Source organism: Larimichthys crocea, chromosome XIII, assembly GCF_000972845.2.
Source record: "Larimichthys crocea isolate SSNF chromosome XIII, L_crocea_2.0, whole genome shotgun sequence".
In the NCBI taxonomy this organism is placed as follows: domain Eukaryota; kingdom Metazoa; phylum Chordata; class Actinopteri; family Sciaenidae; genus Larimichthys; species Larimichthys crocea.
In genome coordinates this window covers 47,085,063-47,097,439 of record NC_040023.1, presented here as the reverse complement: position 1 = coordinate 47,097,439, position 12,377 = coordinate 47,085,063, and the positions used below count along the sequence as shown (strand labels likewise).

At 41.2% G+C, this 12,377-nt stretch overlaps 1 long non-coding RNA gene across 1 annotated transcript in view; it reads left to right on the top strand.

The window, feature by feature from the left end:
* The first annotated feature begins 10,181 nt into the window (after positions 1 to 10,181).
* The window catches only part of LOC113747474 (uncharacterized), a 50,705-nt gene continuing 48,509 nt past the window's right edge, over positions 10,182 to 12,377 (top strand). The window contains exon 1 of the long non-coding RNA XR_003463652.1: positions 10,182 to 10,390. This is a non-coding gene — a long non-coding RNA (uncharacterized LOC113747474). The remainder of the gene's footprint in view (positions 10,391 to 12,377) is intronic.

The following is a 12,377-nucleotide window of genomic DNA, read 5'->3' as shown; positions in this document are numbered from 1 at the left end:
GCAGTGATTTACAAGCCTACCTCCCCACTGAGCTCTGGGCAAAGGTATTTTCTGTGTGCACTTTGACCGCATGAGAGCAGCAATATTCAGATAAAATACAGGTAAAGGATTGACCTACTCAAACTCTTATATGATCAAACCCATAAAGAGTTTGGAATCCATTAACATGGAATGTAAAAGATAACATATGACCATTAAAGAGCATTAAAGCTGTAACTTATGTTTACTCAGAAGTCCCTAGAGGCTAAGCAGAGCACAAATTCTGCAACACTCCCCTCTTACATAACCTTCATTACTGCACAGTGATATCAGGATGAAACAATGCAATGATTTTATGTCACGCTATCTTCAAAGTGATTGTGTCCATTCTCAGAAGGATTGAATAACAGGGAGGAGGCTTTTGTTTGTTTGTGTTATATACACAAATTGTAAAATGATCCAGAGCAAAGATGCATCTCAGGCCATCTGGGAAAGACTATCCGTCACACTATTAACAGGATCTGTAAATATTGTGATGTTGGAACTAGTCAAAAAAGCTCATGTCAACATTTTTTTTCAGTAGAAGCCGATGGAGATGATATCTTACATTACGAGCTGTTGGTTATCTTCTCTCTTGTTATATATTCCCATGGAAATGTTCTTATTTCCATTGATTCAACAGTCAAAATAAAGATGACTGTTTTTCAACAAAAGTTCAAATCGACTGTTATTGTCCACCTCTTATTAAAGTACAGTACATAATACAGTACATAACACATAACAGTATTAGGCCAGCATGACAGTCTTCAACTCAGTCCAACATAATTTGGCCTTGGCCTACATGTGAAACCTCAGAGGCAATAACCCCCCACCTTCTCTGCTTTCTTCTCTGCCTCTCACACACATACATGCACACAAGACACTCACACACACTTAAAACCTTTTGCCTTTGGCCCTGTTAAACTCAGGATATGAGTCCTGAGTGAGAGCAATAAAATCAGGGCAATAAAATGTTCCTCTGTTTCTCCTACTGCTGCAGGCTCCTTCTGTTCTCTCTATATGTATTGTATGTAGCATATTTCTATCTATCTATCTATCTATCTATCTATCTATCTATCTAATGGATTTTTTTCCCTTGCCAAGTGTTTGGTCATGGTGGGAATTGGGTCTGTGTAAATAATATTATAAGGAGTACAGTTTAGACGTGCTTTATATGAAAAGTGTCATGGGATAACTTCTGTTGTAACTGTTTCAATTATATCTGATTTACAGAAATAAGATCGAATTGAATTGAAATCAAGGGGGATTAGGAGTAACACCTGACCCTTTTATAGTGTCTTTGTGGACCACTAGAAGCCTCTTGTAGGTTTTATTAGAGCTATTTTGCATTCGTCTTGCAAAGTAGTCTGAATTTACTGAAATAAGATTAGACTAGACAGTTATATTTTATCCATAGTTATAATAAAAAGTGACTCTCAGTGAGTAGTTGGCTACAGGGTTTTAATATTTTGGCCAGTGACACTCCACAAGGTGGTTTCTGGGATCAAACCTAAGACCTTACAAATACAGGGCAGTCTGTAAATGCTACAGATTTAAGATACATAATAAATCAATCTCTATTAACTTTTAGACAAACATTTCCTAAATGAATAAACCGTAGGAGTTCAAATATTATAATATTTGGAACATTTTTAAAGAGAATTCCCACGATATACAAAAAAACATGATAAGTTAGATGCTCATATTTGATTGCTGCATGGGTACAATTACCTGCAGGGATATAAAGCATATTGTGTTGTAATAACATTATGATGATACTGATATTTAAAAGAAATAAAATTATTCATAAACCCACTACTGAGACCTTATAGCGCTGTTAACAGTATTTTGACAAGGAACACTGGCTGTAAGCACCCACATCTGAGGGTGTCTTTGCGTTTTTCCGTCGGTAGATGGCACACTTGAATGAATAATTCTTTGCTGGGACAAAGGAGCGCGCCTGGAGCTCCAGGGAGCGCGCACCCGCCGACTGCTTCTCTGCCTGCCTACTTGGATATTCCGCCTCCGTGTGCCGTCTCGCCGCCGTGCCGTGGCCGGGTGAAGAGTTCATGGTGCGGGCTCGTCGGCGGATGATGCTGGGCTCATGTCAGAGTCTAATCTCATTTTGGAGCGCGGTGAGAGCGACATGTTATATTACTGGAATCAGTGAGAGGACCTAAAGAAAGCATGCCAATAAACAAAAGTAACGGGCAGCCTCTCATTTATAACTATTAGGAACACTTAACCTTATGGTCAGGTTATGGTTATAGATAAATCTACCAGCCATTTACTGCAGCGTTTTATTGAGAGGCTACATACTGAATCATCGGTATTAGATTTTTAAAAATAACAGATATTTTATTGAGCCTATTTGCATCTTTTACTGTCCACTGCAACTTATGATGAAATAGACATACCGAGCTCTCTTGACTACACACAAACACACACATATACACTCACACACTCTCTCACACACACAGCCTAACACAGTCAGATGCATTGAGTTATTACACTGTTAATGCACCTACCGTTGATCAGGTTGTCCTTAAATTCAGTCTGCAGTCAGTGCACCTGTTCCCTGTTTTTTCCCACTAAAAAGCTATGTCCCCATCACACACACACACACACACACACACACACACACACACACACACACACACACACACACACACACACACCAAGCCAGAAATTGTACCATAGTGTCAGAGCCAAACAGGGTTTGCTGTGTCCTTCAGTGTAAAGATGCACTTGAATGATAATGGCCAGTAGGGAGCACTCTGTGTAATCATAATGACCTCTCTCCTATGAGTTATATCAGTATTTGTCCATATGAATCATGTTTCTGCATCATATACATACATTTAGGATGATAAAGTTCACATTTGTTGTTGTATCATAGATGTTGTCCTGCAATGGAAAGAGGCAACATTGCTTCAGATACAAAACCAGCCGGCACTGTGTTTTGTACTTTGTTACTATGCCTAAGAACAAGCTATGATTTGGTAGAAATGTAATTTAGTCAGACGGCTATCTCTGATTTTTATGCAGTGTCTTTTGGCAGAGAATGGCAAACCATTACACAACAAACTGAAGGGACATTAAAAAAAAAAGAGCATCATTTGTCACCAGAAAATCTCATAGAATCAAAAGAAAATATTTACATTCTTTTAAAAATATGTAGAGTAAAATCCAAAAATGCTGGGTGTTACTCCACTTAAAAAATAGCTTTAGTTATAGATTTATCTATTATAATATATTAATCTCTAGTAAAATAAAAATACGATATTCATAATAAAGTGGAAAATATATTTAGTACCCTAAACTTTGGTGAAGAAGTGACTGCTCGTTTAAATCCTTGATAAATCCTTCCATAATCAAAGCTTATGCTTCTCATCTAACATGTACTGCCACTAAACCAAAGCTGTTCACATTCATTTTAAATCCTTGCAACTTTGTCTTATTTTACAACTTCAGTGACACATACTTATTTTGTATTTACAGTGACTGGAGGTGTTAGAGGGAGAGAAGTCAGAGGAAAGAGAAGGCTTGTCATAGTCAGTATGACTTTCTGCTGTTCCAAATTTCCACCAGTTGTTGGCAGCAGAGGACTAAAACTGCGGCTCATGGCTTCATCCCAACAGTCACTCACACCTCCTCTGCAGCTCTCCTCACCTGCGACTTCATCTTTTTTGGCACCTTTACTAAGTTGCATATATTGTTCTACGCAACTAATTTATTTGTTTAATGTTATTCTGAGGATCGTAATGTTACTGTGTAGTGTTACCACAATAATGTGGAATGTAGTGAGGAGAAAATGAAGGCTGGAAAGCATTGATGATCCAGATAAAACACACACACACACACACGCCCAGACACAAAGCAAGAGTAGAAGAGAAACACTAAAGGCTGTGTTGCATGTGTCACCAGTCTGACCCAGACTGCACTTCCTGCTCACCAGACAACTATCACCCTGTAGTGACACGCACACACACACACACACACACACACACACACACGCACACACGCACACACGCACACACAGACACTGGTAAGAGAGCCGACACCAGATGGAGGTGCTGACATAGACAGAGCTGATAACGGGGTTACCCTCATCAGTCCCACTTACACCCTGACGACTATGGGCCTCACACGCACACAAAGACACACACACACACACACACACACACACACACACACATCCACACACACACACAAGTAAAAACGTTATCTGTGGTCATGGGCCCCTGCTCGCGTCACACTCCTGTCCCCTTATCAGCACCTCTATGCCCTGAGCTGTATTGCTCATCCTCCTGAGAGAGACGCAGAGACAGTGAGACAGAGTGTGTGTGCGTGTGTGTGTGTGTGTGTACATACAGTATGTGTGTTCGTAGAAAAAGAGTATGCGTGAAGGGAGGAAATGTGGAAAGATAGTGCGGGTGCAGAGGGCAGCAGACAGACACCCAGCCTGGCAAGAAAGACATTGTGAGAGAGGACAGTGGGTGAAACTGCAGAGGATGTGTGGTCTGATTACTGAGGAGAAAGCGTTGCCAGCCAGATGTGCTACACCTCTGTATCTCTCCCCCTACTCCTCCTGTAGTTTTGCTCTAATTATGTCTCTCTGCAGCAGTCTGTGCTCGGTCTTTTCTCACTAACTTTGACTCTTGGCCCTTTCCTCAGCTCGGTATCCTTCCTGCTACAGGGCCTCTTCTGCCTTCAATCTTTCCCTCAGCTGCTCTCACTCATCTGTTGTGTCCTTGTCCCTTTTTCTGGAACCAGCTCAGACTTCACAGTTAGAGCAAGACATTAGGGTCAAAGAGCATGTGTTTTTTAGTGTGGAAAATGTAGAAGTTGCACGGGCATGTTATGCATAAATCTCTGTGTTTCTTTTTTTCACTTCTTCCACCTCTGAGATCCGGCCTGTCTCACCCGCCACCTCCCGCCTCTCTCTGACCATTTAGCTCTAACAAGTGCTCTCATAGTTAATGAAATTTCCCTGTCTCTGCTCAAATTTCTGCGATTAATCTTGCTGTGCCTACTCCCACTTCTCATCCTCTCACCTCTTAATAACATCCCCTCCCCTCCTCTCCTCAGAGAAACAAGAATTCCTGCCTTCCTCTCTCCCTTTCCCATCTCTTCTCTATCTTCTCCTCTTTCTCCTCTCTCTCTGTCCCACCCCTACCTATTTTAATTTGCTTGTGTGTAATCATATGCACAGGAGAAGGAGGAAGAAGAAGAGGAGGAGGAGGATGGCTCGGCCAACATTTGCCTAAGGCTCTGCAGTCTAGATCAATAAGTGGTCTTAAGTTTATCTGATTTTTATCAGCGGAGCCGACAGGGGGGCAGGTCGATGGGCTATGCCCGCGTCAAGTTGACCTTTTCAGGGACGACGGCGAGAGAGCTCCCAAAGGGACCCCCACGGTCCCCTGTCACCGTCTGACTGGCACAAGTCTGTTGCGCTCAACGACAAAGTCTGCAGAGACGTCTATATCAGCGCCCGGCGTGGCTGACAGGGCCTGGCTGTTGTATTTATAAACTGTCCTTTGGCCGTGACACTTTGCCAATGATCGGGCCCTAATTTATGCAGGCAAATCTCCTCGGTGCAAAAATGAAAGCTAATAGAGTCATTAGCCGCTAATTCGAGCCGGGATACCTTGTATAAATTGGCTTACTTTGTAAAGCCCTCCCCCGATAATACCTGCCTCCTCACCCCACCACCCTCCCCTTGTCTCTCTCTTTCATCTCTCACCCAGACCACAGCATAACATCATACACACACTGAGCACACACATTATTTTAGTGCCTAAATGGTTGATGGTGTGTGTTTGTTTAATGGTGTGTGAGGCAAGATATCTAATGCGTGTGTTTCCACCTCTATGGCTGTGTTACATATAATATACATACTTGGTATACCACAGATGTTACACTTAAAAAGTGTGCATGGATTTGTGCACGAGCATGTGTGTCTGTGTGCTGCCATCCTGCCGTCCAAGGCTGTTAGTGCTGATGTGTTATTGTGCCGCCTGATGGCTGATTATGACATTAAATGTTTATGAGCATTGATCAGTGATAGCCCCAAAGTGAGAGCCATTTCATATCCTCGCTGGCTACTGCTTAACGGCATACTGATGGATGCACAATAATGTCCGATAGGACGCAGGGAGACCTGCACACGCTGCATATAAAGACATGCACACAAAAGCACACACACACACACACACACACACACACACATAGACAAATACAAAGAGTTGTGTGTGCATGCTCTACATAAACATGGGAGGATTCATTTTAACCATTAGATCTTTAGTTTAAACACTTGTAATAGTCTTTTATTTGAGTGGTCGTCATGGGGAAAAAACAGGGCAGGGGAAATTATAGGGCAAAGCTGGCAGGACACTTGATGAAGAATGAAATTTAGCCTGTTGACATGAAAGTATTAGTTACATAAGCTGCTGCAACTTAGTCTAAACCATTACGTGATAGGTCGAACTGCCATTTCCTTGGCTGATTCAGTTTACATCTTGTGCTCAACTCTTTAAAAGCACTAATTTGACAGCTGGACTGGATTGTTGGTAGATACTGCAGGCACATCACCAACCACACAGGAAGTATAAAAGGGTTTTCATAGGTTACAGTTACCTCAATACTTTGTGATCACAGGGAACTTTGTTGACTGTGCCTGCACAGTGCAGCATCTCTATGAATAGCTCCTATACTGGAGCCATAATTGGCTCCAACATAGGAAGTAGTGTGCCCTTTTTATTTAATGAGAGTGGAAAGTAAAAGTGTGGAGGACGGAGTGGTGGATGGGCATGCAGCATGTCTGACTTTTATGCAGGAGTTTGTGTCCTGTTAACTTGAACCTTTTTGTTTACCATAAATATGATCTTTCCCTAACCTTAACCAGCTGTTTTAGTTAGCTAACAATAACCACACCTTAATCATGGTTTATTTGCCATAACCACGACCTTTTCCTTTTCCTTTCCTTAACCATACCTGTTGTAGCCATGCAAAAATATTGCAATGAGAGAATGAGAATTTTAATAATATTGGCATTGGACGTAAAACATAACATATCCAACCAAAATCACTGCTGTTATTTGGCAATAGCGCTCACATGCATCACTTTTGGCTCTTATTTTGTAATGGTTTGTCTCTTCCTGAAAACACTACATAGTGAAGTGTATGTTGCGAGCTGGACAGGTCTGAACTTAAGCTACAAAAGGGCACGGACTGGAGTATCTTTAACAGCCTCTTAGAATTATCAGGAGAGTAATTTTGATTCTAGCATATTGTATGCAGAAATGTAAGAAATATATAGCATTCAGATAGTTTCAGTTTTTCCTGCTCATGGTAGTGGCCAGTAGAATACTGTGGCAGCAGTGGGCAGCTCCCAGGTGTGCATATGTCTAACTGTAGGGCTGTGAAGCGGGGCATAGCTGAAAAAAGAGCATGCATACTCAGCAAAGTCCTTCCCAAGATAAAAGAACTTGTAAAAAAAATGTGATTCAGACTTATTTTATTACACTTTCAAATGTTTCAGTAGAGACAGTGAAAGGGATAAAAAGATATGTAGTAGGACAGCATGGATTGGGATTTACAGACCTGCAGCCATATATGTTGTACATGCAGCAGAATGAGCTGAAGTGGTATCCCATAGCTGTAAATTTAAGGTTGCTACCAAGCTGTCCTGAACAACTATTATATCAGCTTATTTATGATGTGAGTTATGGGAAATCTGAACGGGCTTTCCGTTTGAGTTAGTGTGAAGTTAAAGCTTTAATGCCAGTTATGACATATGTAGAAACCCATGGAGGATGACGACGCCAGCTTCTTAAAAGAAGATCCAGAATTACTGCATGTTTTCCCTGGAAAAGCTCACAGTCCTGACAGCAGGTCCAGGAAACATCCCACACACCCCGTAACAGCAGGCAGCAGATGGAAAAGACTACGTGGAATCACAAAATCCATTTCCAGACATACTGGGAGTTTCATATGGGAATAAGATCACAGACTTAACTCTTCATTGAGATAGTTAATCATCTATATTATTAACAATTTTGAAAAACTGAAACAATTGTGTTTGGCTCAAATTGGAGAGCTCATGAGACGGACTGCCCAGATGTTCATTAATCTGATCATCTCAATAACAAATCATCCTAAAATGTTAGAATTTACATTCATTGTGTCATGTCGTATTTTTCTGTCAGTGGAAAACTTCCATGAAATATGCTGAAAACAGGTAAAACAACGTTTATATTATCTAAACGAAAGATACTTTCTCATTGCCTTTGATATGTATACATGAGTAACACTGACTGAGAATCAAAAGCAGAACACAGCTCACCTCATTGCGCCGTCTAATTTGAATATGTAATCAAACTTTTCTCCGACTTCAAGGATTGAGAAATAAATAATTAAGTCAATCCAATTACTTAATTAATTATTTCATTAATCATGTGCTCACACATTTCCTTCCCCTCCATTCGTCATGCGGCTCAATGGCTTCATTACGGATCAATGTGGAGCCGTCCCCATCAAGAGTCGCACTGTCATCGTCAAGATTATTCAAGATGTTGCCTGCATGCAGAATGGGCCCTGTAGCCATTGCTATGGTAACTAGTGTGTAACACTGGGAGCAATCAGAAAGTGTCGAGAGATGATAGTGATGGAATGTTTGCATGAACTAAACATTTACAAATGCATTTACAAATGCGTTTCTTTCTGTGTTTATTCTGGTGTATGTTGTGTGGGTCAGTGAAAAACTATTAGATTTGTTATTAGTTTAGTAAGAAAACTAAGAAACCTTTCACCTTCCTAATAGGTGGTCAGTAGTAATAAACAATGCAACACAAGTAATGTGCTGTGATCATTGCATTCAGTACACACACACACACACACACACACACACACACACACACACACACACACACACACACACACACACACACACAAACTACAGCAAAATAATGCAAAAAGAAACAAGTTTTGAAGCAAATTTGAAGCCTAAGAAAAGCATACTCCGGCGCAGAGAGGAAATCTGATGGAAGGTGAGTTGGCTGCGACAAATGTTTGCCACTAAAACTTGGATGTCACTCTTCATTCCTGACTGCGGTAAGAAAATTGTTCCAAGTTTGAAGAATGAAAGACTGTGATGGAAACAGATAGAAAAAAAGAAAAATGAAATGCCATATGTATGATATCATAGAGATAAAAAAGGGCTTTAGTCCTCCAGGAAGATCTTTAACCAGGTGGAGAATCAACACTTTCATTCTCACAGACTATGAATAAAGTGAACAAACACTTGGTGGACCCTGAGTTGCAGGCTTTGTGGCCCCCGAAATGGCAACGTGCACACACTTACTCCATACTCCTTTTAACCCAGAATCCTCTTGGTCAACTGTAAATCTTTACAAATAGTTGCATCTCAACACTAGGCAAAAACTGATCCATCTCTAACCGCTCATCGTCATCAGGGTCGCAGGGAGGCTGGAGCTGTCTTAGGACTGCGGGAGGAAGGTGGAGTACCCGGAGAGAACTCACACAGATACGGGAACATTCTTGCTGGGGCGATATTTATATAACGATATATACCGATTCAAATTATTTCAAACAGCATGGCAGCTTTGATTGACAGGTAGGTGCCGTTACAGGTGGCTTGTTTGAGCAACAGCCCACCTCAGAACCACTCATTCAAACATCATGTTCCATGCCTTTGTCCAGTTTTGGATTACCTGGGAGGTGGCGGAGGAAGGACTGCCAAGGTGGTGGTGGCCAAAGCGTCACCCATAGGTTTCTGAAGAACCAAAGTGCAGTGGGCTTCACAACGGTTCTTGAGAAACCTATGGGTGACATCACAGATACAACATTCATGTTTTATACTGTCTATAGTTAAAACAAACCCCAGTCTCCTCTATTATGCAGACTATTATGACATGTGTGATACCTAATACACTTCTGGGATCATTTTAGTTGGTTTCTTCAGCCAGCTTCTAGTATTCCTTCACTTTCAATTTGTTTTTAGGAATCATCATATGACTTCCTTATGATTGTCATCATAGTCTGACTGAGGTGGCGTTATTAAATTCTGAATCAGTAGCAGATCCACAATACAGGTATTCATCGTTGGCTAATTGGACTATGCAAAGATCAGCGGGGAAGTATTACTCTGTTACACCTGACGTCACTCACGTCATTCACGTGAGCGCACCTTGGCTCACCACCTTAATGTTTGTGTTAATTGTTGCAAGTCTGCGATTCACAATCCGAATTATATCAGTATAATGGGAAGTGTTATTTACAGAAGAAGTGCTGCGTGTTGGATAACAACATTTCAACAACAACAACAACAACAACTGGCGGACATGCACTGGTGAGTGAGTGAGTCTATATTTTGAAAAGTCGGGTCGATTTGGAAACTGTGCCGACTTTGGCCTCTGCTGCTTCATGCTCTCTCTCACGCTGGTCTTTAAACTAATGCATTTGGACTGCTGCTGCTGTGCTGCTTATGATGTGTTTTGATTCTTAGTCGGTTGTGGTCTGCAGACTAACATGCACAACTCAGGAAAATGTTTTGGATGTTCCGTGTGTCGAGTCCTTGGCCCACCCTGCTCTATACTGGTCTCTAACATATGGGCCTACACTCATATATATATATATATGTCTATCTGGTGTAGCCTGACTTGTGTGTTTGTGTGTGTCAGTACAAGGCTTATAGGTGTGGCGTTGAGATGAGGTGTATGAGTGTGTGAATGTGATTCTCTTAACGGGATAATTCATCTGTTTTGTAGTGGGGTTGTATGAGGTACTTATGCAATGTATATACAGTGGACAGCATGTTTCCAGTTTGCACAGAAGCAGAGATATATATGCAGCTGTGGTCAGGGTCAGCAGAAATTGTAGCCCATCTTTAAGAAAATGTAAAAGTGTGCACAATTTTAATAAGATTTTCACCATTTCTGCAGTACTTCCAACTATGGCATGCACAATATTACACAGATTGCTGTTTGTAATCAAACCTACTGTCTCTAAAGATTTCAAAGATGATGTGTGCTTGTGTTTTCCTGCCTGTGCTGCTGTAACTTTGCGTATCTTTAACAGATATTGGCTTTTTACTATCAATAGGTAGCAAACATCTCTGACTGGTCAAGGCTAACTGAACACAGAATAAATGAATGTCAGTCTGTGTGATAGGAATGATAGACAAAGTCCTTGTTTTAACCCAAATCTGAACCTAACCAAGACACTTTGTACCTAAACCTAACCAAACCTTAATGAATTGATTTGTTAACACTTCTATGTGTTGTTTCAGAGGGCATCGGCATATGGCGTACCTTGTTTGTTGCAATCTGGAGGTTTTGTTTTATTAATGCATCTTCAACACTTGCTTTACATGTTTTTCACAGGTAGAAATCTTCTAGCAAAAAGAGTTTTAAACATATTAAGAAGTTGGTTTGCACTGGCACGTTTTAACCCCTTTGTTTGGTCGGTGGTTTGGATTGGACACAGTAAACATGTTAAAGAGCTCCATTTTGGGGAAACATTAAACCAACCACATCCATGTCTTCACCAACATCACCTACCCAACATAACGAAAAGCATTTTAGGGTAAAACTGAAATGTCATTGCTACATTAAACACTTGTTTTGTGGCTAAAAATACTCACGAGATGCTGATGTTTGAGAGTTTGAATTTAACTAACGGCCTTAGATACTAACTTACAAAAATACCATAATGATCCTTAAAGTCAGCAGCCTGTGGAGCAGCAATGAGCTTTGCATTGAAACTAAAAACATGCCACAGAGCGCAACATGAACAGCGAGCCCATTAGTAATGCTACAGTTGTCATGCCTGTTAGCGTTTCAAAGCTATAGGGCTTGCTATTTTACAATCTGTTGACAGAGTAGGCATTGAGATGTGTTATGTTTGACAGGGCTGATAGGAAATGGGTCGCTTGAGTAAAATTTGGAAATACATTTTTTAAATCAAGAAATTTATTTTCATGGCTTAGCTCTGCTTTTTAGGTACACATGAGTGCCAGCAGCAACAGACATCTGGTCCACAGGAAAAAATGGCCAGAGTGTGAAGAAGGTAAATCTTTGACAGTTCAAGCTGAAACACGGGGACAGGAACAAGTGAATGTCAAACATGTCTGAGTAAATCCGCTTCGGAGGCTACCTCACCTGTGACTACACAGGTAGATGCTTTTTGTGCATTGATGTGCGCGTGCACGCGCTTCTGTGTCTCGGGGTGTAGACGAGAACAAACACAGGAGCAGCAAGACGAGAGGGGGGGGGGAGGGAGGGAGAGATCTTCCCTGTTTAAGTCTAAATTCCTCGTTTATTTGTTTGATTAATTTG